This window comes from Mytilus californianus, unplaced genomic scaffold (assembly GCF_021869535.1).
Source record: "Mytilus californianus isolate M0D057914Y unplaced genomic scaffold, xbMytCali1.0.p SCAF_3, whole genome shotgun sequence".
Taxonomy (NCBI): domain Eukaryota; kingdom Metazoa; phylum Mollusca; class Bivalvia; order Mytilida; family Mytilidae; genus Mytilus; species Mytilus californianus.
In genome coordinates, this window is record NW_026262679.1 from 20,097,130 (window position 1) to 20,110,847 (window position 13,718).

The 13,718-nt window shown below is 33.7% G+C and overlaps 1 long non-coding RNA gene across 1 annotated transcript; it reads left to right on the forward strand.

Annotated features, from left to right (window-relative positions):
• Positions 1–652: 652 nt before the first annotated feature.
• On the forward strand, positions 653–9,517 carry LOC127734082 (uncharacterized). The gene is made up of 2 exons (XR_007997408.1): positions 653–3,492; positions 7,921–9,517. It is a non-coding gene; the product is annotated as an uncharacterized LOC127734082 (long non-coding RNA).
• Positions 9,518–13,718: the final 4,201 nt, after the last annotated feature.

A 13,718-nucleotide genomic window follows, 5' to 3' on the forward strand; every position in this document is an offset into this window, starting at 1 on the left:
TGAATAGGTAAATTAAAAATGTTTAAGTTCTTAGACCACTTTCATTCTGTGTGAGAAAGCTATGCTGTGTCAAATATTTTATTACAATCCAAATTCAGTGCTGTATCAAGCTTGAATGTTGTGTCCATACTTGCCCCAACTGTTCAGGGTTCGACCTCTGCTGTCTTATCAAGCTGCGCCCCAGCGGAGCATTTTATTGTAACTTCCAGACATAACTTGTGTGAGTGTATGGATCTCTCTGACATTGTACCACAAGGTTCCATATCACAAAGGGAATGCTGGGATCGATTTTGGGGGTAATTGCCTCAAAATTTTAGGAATTAGGGGCCAAAAAAGGGGCAAAAAACAAGCATTTTTCTAGTTTCATGACAATAACTTGTGTGTAAGTGTATGGATCTTTCTGAAATTGTACTACAAGGTTCCATATCACAAAGGGAAAGCTGGAATTGAGTTTGGGGGTAATTGTCCAAAACATATAGGAATAAGGGGCCAAAAATAAGCATTTTTCTAGTTTCCAGACAATTACTTGTGTTCAAGTGTATGGATCTCTCTGAAATTGTACTGCAAGGTACCATACCACAAAGGGAAGGCTGGGATTGATTTTGGGGGTAATTGCCTCAAAATTTAGGAATTAGGGGATAAAAAGGGGCAAAAAACAAGCATTTTTATACGACTGCAAAAAAATTTTGAGGTCGTATATTGGTATGACGTTGGCGTCGTCGTCGTCGTCGTCGTCGGCGTCGTCGTCCGAATACACAATGGTTTTCGCACTCTAACTTTAGTTTAAGTGAATGGATCTCTATGAAATTTTACCATAAGGTTCAATACTACAATAGGAAGGTGGGGATTGATTTTGGGGGTTATGGTACCAACAGTTAAGGAATTAGGGGCCAAAAAGGGGCCGAAAATAAGCATTTTTGTAACTTCCAGACATAACTTGTGTGTTAGCATATGGATCTCTTTGACATTGTACCACAAGATTCCATATCACAAAGGGTCAATGCTGGGATTGATTTTGGGGTTAATTGCCTCAAAATTTTAGGAATAAGGGGCCAAAAGGGGGCAAAAATCAAGCATTTTTCTAGTTTCATGACAATAACTTGTGTGTAAGTGTATGGATCTTTCTGAAATTTTACTACAAGGTTCCATTTCACAAAGGGAAAGCTGGAATTGAGTGTTGTGGTAATTGCCCAAAACGTTTAGTAATAAGGGGCCTAAAAAGGGGTTTAAAATAAGCATTTTTTAGTTTCTAGACAATAACTTGTGTTCAAGTGTATGGATCTCTCTAAAATTGTATTACAAGGTACCATACCACAAAGGCAAGGCTGTTATTGAGCTTGGTTTGGGGGGAAAGGGGGGTGGGGGTGATGAATCATAAGGGGGGCGGGGGTCAAAAAAGGGGTAATTTTTTTTTTTCCTTTTTTTTTTGTTTAAAATTTACATTTTAAGTTAGTTATTTTTTATCACGAAGAGAAAGTAGGAATTGAGTTTTGGGGTTAATTGCTCAAACATTTATGAATAAAGGGCCAAATATTGGTCAAAAATAAGGATTTTTTTAGTTTGCAACAAAAACTTGTGTTCAAGTGTATGGATCTCTGTGAAATTGTATTGCAATGTACCATTCCACAAATTGAAGGTTGTGATTGAGGTGGGGGATGATGAATCAAAAGGGGGTGGAAAAAATGTGTGGGAGGTAGGATTTTTTTTTTTCCTTTTTTTTTCTTTAAAATTTTCCATTTAAAGATGGTTGTTTCAGATTTATATATGAAAGAAAATAATAATGATACGGTTATATATCATGAGGAATTGAAATTTAAAATTATGTATATTGGAAATTTAAGTTACATTGGAAAGTAATAATTGGCTTTGGGGGGGGGGGGGGGGGGGGGAGGGGGTGGTTATGGCTCTAATGTTTAAGGAATAAGGGGCAAAAAGGTTAAAAAACAAGGGTTTCCATTTTAATAGACAAATAATTGAGTAAAGAACATTATTTAAAAGCAGTGTAAGGTTGGTAATTCAAACTCATTTAAATATCTCATCTACACTGCTTTTAAATTATGTAAATTGGAAATTTGCCAATAACTTTATTGTTAATAAATGCATTGGATATTTGCCAACAATTTTAGTGTAATAAACTTCATTGGAAATTTGCCAATATAAAATTTTGCTGATGAAGGTTTTTTGTTTACCTTTAGCCTTGACTATGAAGTCATTTTCTATTTTTATAGCCTTATGATGTAGTTGAATTATTTAATACTTTTATGATGTGTTTAAATGGGGTTTTATCATGTTTATGGTTGCAAATTTATTGTTTTAGTATAATAAACTCCATTTAAAATTTGCCAATAAAAAAACTTTTTGTTTATTTTTAGCTATGATTATGATGTCATTTTCTATTTTACTTTTATGGTTGCAAAGAAATTTTTATTTTTAGATATTACTGTTAAATGATGCTGATTAAGGTTTTTGCTATGTTTAGCCATGACTATGATGTCATTTTTTATTTTAATATCTGTTATGATGTATTTAAATGGGCTTTTATGGTTACAAAGGAATTTTATTTTTAGATATTACTATAAAATGTTGCTGATGCTGATTAAGGATTTTGTTTATTTTTAGCCATGACTATGATGTCATTTTCTATTTTAATACCTTTATGATGTAATTTCCATTTTTAGCTCACCTGACCTGAAAGGTCAAGTGAGCTTTTCTCATCACTTTGCGTCCGTCGTCCGTCGTCCTGCGTCCGTCGTCCGTAAACTTTTACAAAAATCTTCTCCTCTGAAACTACTGGGCCAAATGCACCCAAACTTAAACACAATCATCATTCAAGTATCTAGTTTAAAAAATGTGTCCGGTGACCCGGCCAACCAACCAAGATGGCCGCCATGGCTAAAAATAGAACATAGTGGTAAAATGTAGATTTTGGCTTATATCTCTGAAACCAAAGCATTTAGAGCAAATCTGACATGGAGTAAAATTGTTTATCAGGTCAAGATCTATCTGCCCTGAAATTTTCAGATGAATCGGACAACCCGTTGTTGGGTTGCTGCCCCTGAATTGGTAATTTTAAGGAAATTTTGCCGTTTTTGGTTATTATCTTGAATATTATTATAGATAGAGATAAACTGTAAACAGCAATAATGTTCAGCAAAGTAAGATCTACAAATAAGTCAACTTGACCAAAATGGTCAGTTGACCCCTTAAGGAGTTATTGCCCTTTATAGTCAATTTTTAACCATTTTTCGTAAATTTTTGTAATCTTTTACAAAAATCTTCTCCTCTGAAACTACTAAGACAAATTTAACCAAACTTGTCCACAATCATCAATAGGGTATCTAGTTTAAAAAATGTGTCCGATGACCCCGCCTGCAAACCAAGATGGCCGACATGGCTAAAAAATAGTACATAGGGTAAAAAGCAGTTTTTGGCTAATATCTCTGAAACCAGAGCATTGAGAGCAAATCTGACAAGGATAAAATTGTTCATTAGGTCAAGATTTATCTGCCCTGAAATTTTCAGACCAATCAGGCAACACGTTGTTGGGTTGCTGCCCTTGAATTGGTAAGTTTAAGAAAATTTTGCAGCTTTTGGTTATTATCTTGAATATTATTATAGATAGAGATAAACTGTAAACAACAATAATGTACAGCAAAGTAAGATCTACAAATAAGTCAACATAACCAAAATTGTCAATTGACCCCTTAAGGAGTTATTGCCCTTTATAGTCAATTTTTTACAATTTTCATAAATTTTGTAAATTTTTGTAAATTTTTGCAAAATATTTTCCACTGTAACTACTGGGCCAAGTTCATTATAGATAGAGATAATAGTAAGGAGCAAGAATGTTCAGTAAAGTAAGATCTACAAACACATCACCATCACCAAAACACAATTTTGTCATGAATCCATCTGTGTCCTTTGTTTAATATGCACATAGACCAAGGTGAGCGACACAGGCTCTTTAGAGCCTCTAGTTAGATATTACTGTTAAATGATGCTGATTAAGGGTTGTTAGCTATGTTTAGCCATGACTATGATGTCATTTTCTATTTTAATATCTTTATGATGTATTTAAATGGGCTTTTATGGTTACAAAGGAATTTTATTTTTAGATATTACTTTAAATGTTGCTGATTAAGGATTTTTGTTTATTTTTAGCCATGACTATGATGTCACTTTCTATTTTAATACCTTTATGATGTATTTAAATGGGCTCCCATGTATTTAGATTTTTGATTATTTATACATGTTACCAAATTGGTCCACATTGAACAAAAACGGTCCAAATTTCAACTTTATTACATTACATCAAACATTGAATTCTACATATTCTTTGATATATTGAAATTAACAAACAATTTAGTTTATGGATATTCCACCATAATAGGTAAATTAATTTTTTTCCAGTTCTTACACCACATTCATCCTGTGTCAGAAACCTATGTTGTGTCAAATATTTAATGACAATCCAAAGTCATAGCTGTATCAAGCTTGAATTTTGTGTCCATACTTGCCCCAACTGTTCAGGGTTCGACCTCTGCGGTCGTATCAAGCTGCGCCCCAGCGAAGCATTTTATTCTAATTTCAGAACAATAACTTGTGTGTAAGTGTATGGATCTTTATGAAATTGTACTGCAAGGTTCCATATCACAAAGGGAAAGCTGGATTTGAGTTTGGGGGTAATTGCCCTAAACGTTTAGGAATTTGGGGTAAAAAAACAAGCATTTTTCTAGTTTCCAGACAATAACTTGTGTTCAAGTGTATTGATCTCTCTGAAATTGTACTGCAAGGTACCATACCACAAAGGGAAAGCTTGGATTGAGTTTGGGGGTGATGAATCATAAGGGGGTTCAAAAAATTTTGGGGGTTTTTTTTTTTTCCTTTTTTTTCTTTAAAATTTTCCATTTTAAATTGGTTATTTCTGATTTATATATAAAACCAAATAATACTGATATGGTTTGAATAGGTAAATTAAAAATGTTTAAGTTCTTAGACCACTTTCATTCTGTGTGAGAAAGCTATGCTGTGTCAAATATTTTATTACAATCCAAATTCAGTGCTGTATCAAGCTTGAATGTTGTGTCCATACTTGCCCCAACTGTTCAGGGTTCGACCTCTGCGGTCTTATCAAGCTGCGCCCCAGCGGAGCATTTTATTGTAACTTCCAGACATAACTTGTGTGAGTGTATGGATCTCTCTGACATTGTACCACAAGGTTCCATATCACAAAGGGAATGCTGGGATCGATTTTGGGGGTAATTGCCTCAAAATTTTAGGAATTAGGGGCCAAAAAAGGGGCAAAAAACAAGCATTTTTCTAGTTTCATGACAATAACTTGTGTGTAAGTGTATGGATCTTTCTGAAATTGTACTACAAGGTTCCATATCACAAAGGGAAAGCTGGAATTGAGTTTGGGGGTAATTGTCCAAAACATATAGGAATAAGGGGCCAAAAATAAGCATTTTTCTAGTTTCCAGACAATTACTTGTGTTCAAGTGTATGGATCTCTCTGAAATTGTACTGCAAGGTACCATACCACAAAGGGAAGGCTGGGATTGATTTTGGGGGTAATTGCCTCAAAATTTAGGAATTAGGGGATAAAAAGGGGCAAAAAACAAGCATTTTTATACGACTGCAAAAAAATTTTGAGGTCGTATATTGGTATGACGTTGGCGTCGTCGTCGTCGTCGTCGTCGGCGTCGTCGTCCGAATACACAATGGTTTTCGCACTCTAACTTTAGTTTAAGTGAATGGATCTCTATGAAATTTTACCATAAGGTTCAATACTACAATAGGAAGGTGGGGATTGATTTTGGGGGTTATGGTACCAACAGTTAAGGAATTAGGGGCCAAAAAGGGGCCGAAAATAAGCATTTTTGTAACTTCCAGACATAACTTGTGTGTTAGCATATGGATCTCTTTGACATTGTACCACAAGATTCCATATCACAAAGGGTCAATGCTGGGATTGATTTTGGGGTTAATTGCCTCAAAATTTTAGGAATAAGGGGCCAAAAGGGGGCAAAAATCAAGCATTTTTCTAGTTTCATGACAATAACTTGTGTGTAAGTGTATGGATCTTTCTGAAATTTTACTACAAGGTTCCATTTCACAAAGGGAAAGCTGGAATTGAGTGTTGTGGTAATTGCCCAAAACGTTTAGTAATAAGGGGCCTAAAAAGGGGTTTAAAATAAGCATTTTTTAGTTTCTAGACAATAACTTGTGTTCAAGTGTATGGATCTCTCTAAAATTGTATTACAAGGTACCATACCACAAAGGCAAGGCTGTTATTGAGCTTGGTTTGGGGGGAAAGGGGGGTGGGGGTGATGAATCATAAGGGGGGCGGGGGTCAAAAAAGGGGTAATTTTTTTTTTTCCTTTTTTTTTTGTTTAAAATTTACATTTTAAGTTAGTTATTTTTTATCACGAAGAGAAAGTAGGAATTGAGTTTTGGGGTTAATTGCTCAAACATTTATGAATAAAGGGCCAAATATTGGTCAAAAATAAGGATTTTTTTAGTTTGCAACAAAAACTTGTGTTCAAGTGTATGGATCTCTGTGAAATTGTATTGCAATGTACCATTCCACAAATTGAAGGTTGTGATTGAGGTGGGGGATGATGAATCAAAAGGGGGTGGAAAAAATGTGTGGGAGGTAGGATTTTTTTTTTTCATTTTTTTTTCTTTAAAATTTTCCATTTAAAGATGGTTGTTTCAGATTTATATATGAAAGAAAATAATAATGATACGGTTATATATCATGAGGAATTGAAATTTAAAATTATGTATATTGGAAATTTAAGTTACATTGGAAAGTAATAATTGGCTTTGGGGGGGGGGGGGGGAGGGGGTGGTTATGGCTCTAATGTTTAAGGAATAAGGGGCAAAAAGGTTAAAAAACAAGGGTTTCCATTTTAATAGACAAATAATTGAGTAAAGAACATTATTTAAAAGCAGTGTAAGGTTGGTAATTCAAACTCATTTAAATATCTCATCTACACTGCTTTTAAATTATGTAAATTGGAAATTTGCCAATAACTTTATTGTTAATAAATGCATTGGATATTTGCCAACAATTTTAGTGTAATAAACTTCATTGGAAATTTGCCAATATTTACCTTTAGCCTTGACTATGAAGTCATTTTCTATTTTTATAGCCTTATGATGTAGTTGAATTATTTAATACTTTTATGATGTGTTTAAATGGGGTTTTATCATGTTTATGGTTGCAAATTTATTGTTTTAGTATAATAAACTCCATTTAAAATTTGCCAATAAAAAAACTTTTTGTTTATTTTTAGCTATGATTATGATGTCATTTTCTATTTTACTTTTATGGTTGCAAAGAAATTTTTATTTTTAGATATTACTGTTAAATGATGCTGATTAAGGTTTTTGCTATGTTTAGCCATGACTATGATGTCATTTTTTATTTTGATATCTGTTATGATGTATTTAAATGGGCTTTTATGGTTACAAAGGAATTTTATTTTTAGATATTACTATAAAATGTTGCTGATGCTGATTAAGGATTTTGTTTATTTTTAGCCATGACTATGATGTCATTTTCTATTTTAATACCTTTATGATGTAATTTCCATTTTTAGCTCACCTGACCTGAAAGGTCAAGTGAGCTTTTCTCATCACTTTGCGTCCGTCGTCCGTCGTCCTGCGTCCGTCGTCCGTAAACTTTTACAAAAATCTTCTCCTCTGAAACTACTGGGCCAAATGCACCCAAACTTAAACACAATCATCATTCAAGTATCTAGTTTAAAAAATGTGTCCGGTGACCCGGCCAACCAACCAAGATGGCCGCCATGGCTAAAAATAGAACATAGTGGTAAAATGTAGATTTTGGCTTATATCTCTGAAACCAAAGCATTTAGAGCAAATCTGACATGGAGTAAAATTGTTTATCAGGTCAAGATCTATCTGCCCTGAAATTTTCAGATGAATCGGACAACCCGTTGTTGGGTTGCTGCCCCTGAATTGGTAATTTTAAGGAAATTTTGCCGTTTTTGGTTATTATCTTGAATATTATTATAGATAGAGATAAACTGTAAACAGCAATAATGTTCAGCAAAGTAAGATCTACAAATAAGTCAACTTGACCAAAATGGTCAGTTGACCCCTTAAGGAGTTATTGCCCTTTATAGTCAATTTTTAACCATTTTTCGTAAATTTTTGTAATCTTTTACAAAAATCTTCTCCTCTGAAACTACTAAGACAAATTTAACCAAACTTGTCCACAATCATCAATAGGGTATCTAGTTTAAAAAATGTGTCCGATGACCCCGCCTGCAAACCAAGATGGCCGACATGGCTAAAAAATAGTACATAGGGTAAAAAGCAGTTTTTGGCTAATATCTCTGAAACCAGAGCATTGAGAGCAAATCTGACAAGGATAAAATTGTTCATTAGGTCAAGATCTATCTGCCCTGAAATTTTCAGACCAATCAGGCAACACGTTGTTGGGTTGCTGCCCTTGAATTGGTAAGTTTAAGAAAATTTTGCAGCTTTTGGTTATTATCTTGAATATTATTATAGATAGAGATAAACTGTAAACAACAATAATGTACAGCAAAGTAAGATCTACAAATAAGTCAACATAACCAAAATTGTCAATTGACCCCTTAAGGAGTTATTGCCCTTTATAGTCAATTTTTTACAATTTTCATAAATTTTGTAAATTTTTGTAAATTTTTGCAAAATATTTTCCACTGTAACTACTGGGCCAAGTTCATTATAGATAGAGATAATAGTAAGGAGCAAGAATGTTCAGTAAAGTAAGATCTACAAACACATCACCATCACCAAAACACAATTTTGTCATGAATCCATCTGTGTCCTTTGTTTAATATGCACATAGACCAAGGTGAGCGACACAGGCTCTTTAGAGCCTCTAGTTAGATATTACTGTTAAATGATGCTGATTAAGGGTTGTTAGCTATGTTTAGCCATGACTATGATGTCATTTTCTATTTTAATATCTTTATGATGTATTTAAATGGGCTTTTATGGTTACAAAGGAATTTTATTTTTAGATATTACTTTAAATGTTGCTGATTAAGGATTTTTGTTTATTTTTAGCCATGACTATGATGTCACTTTCTATTTTAATACCTTTATGATGTATTTAAATGGGCTCCCATGTATTTAGATTTTTGATTATTTATACATGTTACCAAATTGGTCCACATTGAACAAAAACGGTCCAAATTTCAACTTTATTACATTACATCAAACATTGAATTCTACATATTCTTTGGTATATTGAAATTAACAAACAATTTAGTTTATGGATATTCCACCATAATAGGTAAATTAATTTTTTTCCAGTTCTTACACCACATTCATCCTGTGTCAGAAACCTATGTTGTGTCAAATATTTAATGACAATCCAAAGTCATAGCTGTATCAAGCTTGAATTTTGTGTCCATACTTGCCCCAACTGTTCAGGGTTCGACCTCTGCGGTCGTATCAAGCTGCGCCCCAGCGAAGCATTTTATTCTAATTTCAGAACAATAACTTGTGTGTAAGTGTATGGATCTTTATGAAATTGTACTACAAGGTTCAATATCACAAAGGGAAAGCTGGAATTGAGTTTGGGGGTAATTGCCACTAATGTTTAGGAATTTGGGGCCAAAAAAGAGCCTTAAAACAAGCATTTTTCTAGTTTCCAGACAATAACTTGTGTTCAAGTGTATGGATCTCTCTGAAATTGTACTGCAAGGTACCATACCACAAAGGGAAGGCTGGGATTGAGTTTGGGGGTGATGAATCATAAGGGGGTTCAAAAAATTTGGGGGAGGGATTTTTTTTTCCTTTTTTTCCTTTTTTTTACTTTTAAATTTTCCATTTTAAATTGGTTATTTCTGCTTTATATATAAAAGCAAATAATAATGATATGGTTTGAATAGGTAAATTAAAAATTTTTAAGTTCTTAAGACCACATTCATTCTGTGTCAGAAACCTATGCTGTGTCAAATATTTAATCACAATCCAAATTCAGTGCTGTATCAAGCTTGAATGTTGTGTCCATACTTGCCCCAACTGTTCAGGGTTCGACCTCTGCGGTCGTATCAAGCTGCGCCCAGCGGAGCATTTTATTTTTCCTGATAAGAAGATTTAAAGTCCTAGTTTAAACCTGTCTTTTGGTAACCCCTCATATGTTTAATTCAACAACATTTTCAAATGGATCTCCTTTAAAAAAAATAATATATACAAGATTGCACACGTTGAAATGTCTCGCCTGCTTTACCTATCCTGATTGAATGTACTAGTATGTTGAAAATCTGTAATATGAAGGTTTTACTACAAGTATCAAACTAACTTAACATTATCAATGATCCATGTAAATGAGGTAAATGTCAGATGAACCCTGCAAGACAGACATGTATACCTTACAATCATGCTATACACCAAATATAGTTAGCCTATTGCTAATAGTATCTGAGAAACAGACCTAATTACGAAAATTGAACATTAACCAATTAAACATGAAAAAGAGGTGAAGGTCAGATGAACCCTGCCAGACAATATGTACACCATGCAATCATTCCATACACCAAATATAGTTGACCTATTGCTGAGAAACAGACTTAACCATGAAAATTTGACGTTGACTAATAAACCATGGAAATACATGTAAGGTCAAGTTCAGTTGAACTCTGCCAGACAGATATGTACACCTTACAATCATTCTTTACACCAAATATAGTGGCCCCATTGCTACAGTATCTGTTTGAATAGACAAAACCACAAAAAACTTAACATTGACCAATGAACCATGAAAATGAGGTCAAGGTCAGATGAAACCTGCCAGTCTGACGTGTACACCTTACAATCATTCCATACACCAAATATAGTTGACCTATTGCTTATAGTATCTGAGATACAGACTTGACCTTTATCACTCATCTATGAAATGAGGTCGTGGTCAGGTGAACGCTGTCCAACAGACATGTAGACCTTGCAGGGATCCCATATACCATATACAGTTATCCTATTACTCATTAGTGTTTGGTTCCATCAAGACAAGTTCACTTATGATTTTGAATTTTTTTTTCTGCAGCTTAGGACTTGTTGGTTGTTGTAAATTTGATAATAACAAGCATAACTAATTAACAAATCCGGTTTTTTTGTCAAGCCTGCAACTTCTGAGACATAGGGATAGTTACCCAGTGGCAGCTTTAAATAACTACTTAAAAGCTTTATATTTCAGAAGGTAGAAGAACTAGATGATCATACTTTGTATATAGATGCCTTATGTTATGAAGTTTCTATCTGTCATATGTCCATTGTCCTTGACCTCATTCTCATGGTTCAGAGACTACTTAAAAAAAAGGTTATGATTTTTTGTAATGTTAATTTCTCTTATTATGAGTAATAGGATAACTATATTTAGTATGTGCGTACCTTGCAAGGTCCTCATGGCTGTCAGACAGTTTTCACATGACCTTGACCTTATTTCATGGATCAGTGAACAAGGTTAAGTTTCATGGTCAAGTCCATATCTCAGATACTATAAGCAATAGTCTACTAAATTTGGTGTATGGAATGATTGTAAAGTGTACCGTACATGTCCAACTGGCAGGTGTCATCTGACCTTGACCTCATTTTCATGGTTCAGTGGTTAAAAGTTAAGTTTTTTTGTTTTTGTCTTTTTTCCTAATACTATATGCCATAAGTCAACTATATTTGGTGTATGGAAATATTTTACGATGAACATGTCAGTCTGGTAGGTTTTATTTGACCTTGACCTCATTTTCATGGTTCATTGCTCAATGTTAAGTTTTTTGTGTTTTAGTCTCTTTTTCTTAACCTATAAGCAATAGGTCAACTATATTTGGTGTATGGAATGATTGTAAGGTGTACATGTTTAACTGGCAGGTGTCATTTGACCTGACCTCATTTTCATGGTACAGAGGTCAATGTTAAGTTTTCCTGGTTAAGTTTGTTTCTTAGATACTATAAGCAATAGGTCAACTATATTTAATGCATAGATAGATTTTAAGGGGTACATGTCTGTCTGGTAGGGTTTATCTGACCTTGACCTCATTTTCATGGTTCATTGGTCAATGTTAAGTTTTCCTGGTAAAGCAATAGGTCAACTATATTTGGTGTATGAAATGATTGTAAGGTGTACATGTATTTCTGGTTTGGTTTATCTGACCTTGACCTCATTTTCTTGGATCATGTTTATGTGATACTCGTAGTAAAGCTTTATATTTAGGACTATCAACATAAAATCATTGGTCAGTAAAGCAGGCGAGATATTTCAGCATGTGCACTCTTGTTTTCTGTAAGATTACTTATAATTTTCCACATAATGTTAAGATTCATTTAAACAAGAGTTAGGTTTTTTCCACCTCATCCAATGAAATTTTAAAACAATCTTACATCGAATTAAAGCTCCCTCTATCCCTTTCAATTTTTGTGTGTTTATGTATTATGCTGCCTCTATCATTATCACTCTATGGTAGACAGTGGACCCCGTTAATAAACATATTGTCTGCTAGTTCTTCATAAAGGCTCTTGTGAGTGTGTTGGTTATTTTTAGCATTTCTTGATCAATACAAGTTCATTTTACATATTGTATAGCAACATTCCACTTGCGTCCAAAAATTTGAGTTTCAGACTTTATCTATTTAACTCTCTATTGGTATGTGTTTATTTTGGAAATCAAGTAGTTCATTAAGTCATTGTGATTCCCTCTGAGGTCAATACTTTTTTCACATGTCCCACAGTAACTTGATTGGTGATTGTAAAGTCAGTGAGAAATATTTCATGCACAAGAACAAATAATATAATAGGTAGGCTCTGCAAGGTAGGTCATCCAGAATGAGGAGAAATTTAGACTACCACTGAAAACTGACAGTATGTTTGATATGGGCCAGGGTTCTTTAATGTGCAGAGAGTGTAGCACACTAGCTACACAAGGCTTCTGCATCACCATTCTGACTGAATGCCTTACTTTAGCAAGGGTTTTACTGCTGGAATGAGTGATGACCATATTTCTACCCCAGTCAACCCTTTGGGTGTGAGCTTGCTTGGATCAATTTATTTCAAACTGAATTTAGTAGTTGGTATTGGTCAAGTAAACCGTTTTCAGATTTTGACAATTTTCAATTTGTTTTTCTACAACTATGGGACTTTAACCATTAGACATTTTTTATACACATAAGGATACCCTTCCATATTTAAGCAATCCTGTTTTATTGACTTGATTGAATGTCTTCTACAATATTGAAACAAAAATTTCAATAAGCACAGATTTTAAGATAATTTTTTTTTAAAACTAAACAACATTATTACTTCCAATTCTGGACAGTAAGTCTTTTAAGTATTAGACCTTGCAATATCTTGTCAAATGACAAACATGTACATGTATTCAGATTCTAATACAATAACATTCCTTTAATCAATGATTTATTGCAAGTACTTAAAAACATGCCTAATCCACCATATGAACGTTGGGAGTATTTTTGTATAAATAATATTTGAATATAATAAATATGAAAATTCTAAAAAAAATCACAGAGACATAACTAAGAGGAAGAGTGTTAATTTAAGAATGAAACTGAAATAAAGGGATTGCAATGTAACAAGAAATCAACTATCGATTGGTCTATTATGAGAACTTCTATGCATACATATCAGATCAGAAGCCTAAACATTTCAGAACATTGAAAAAATTCAAAAGATACTGAGTACTT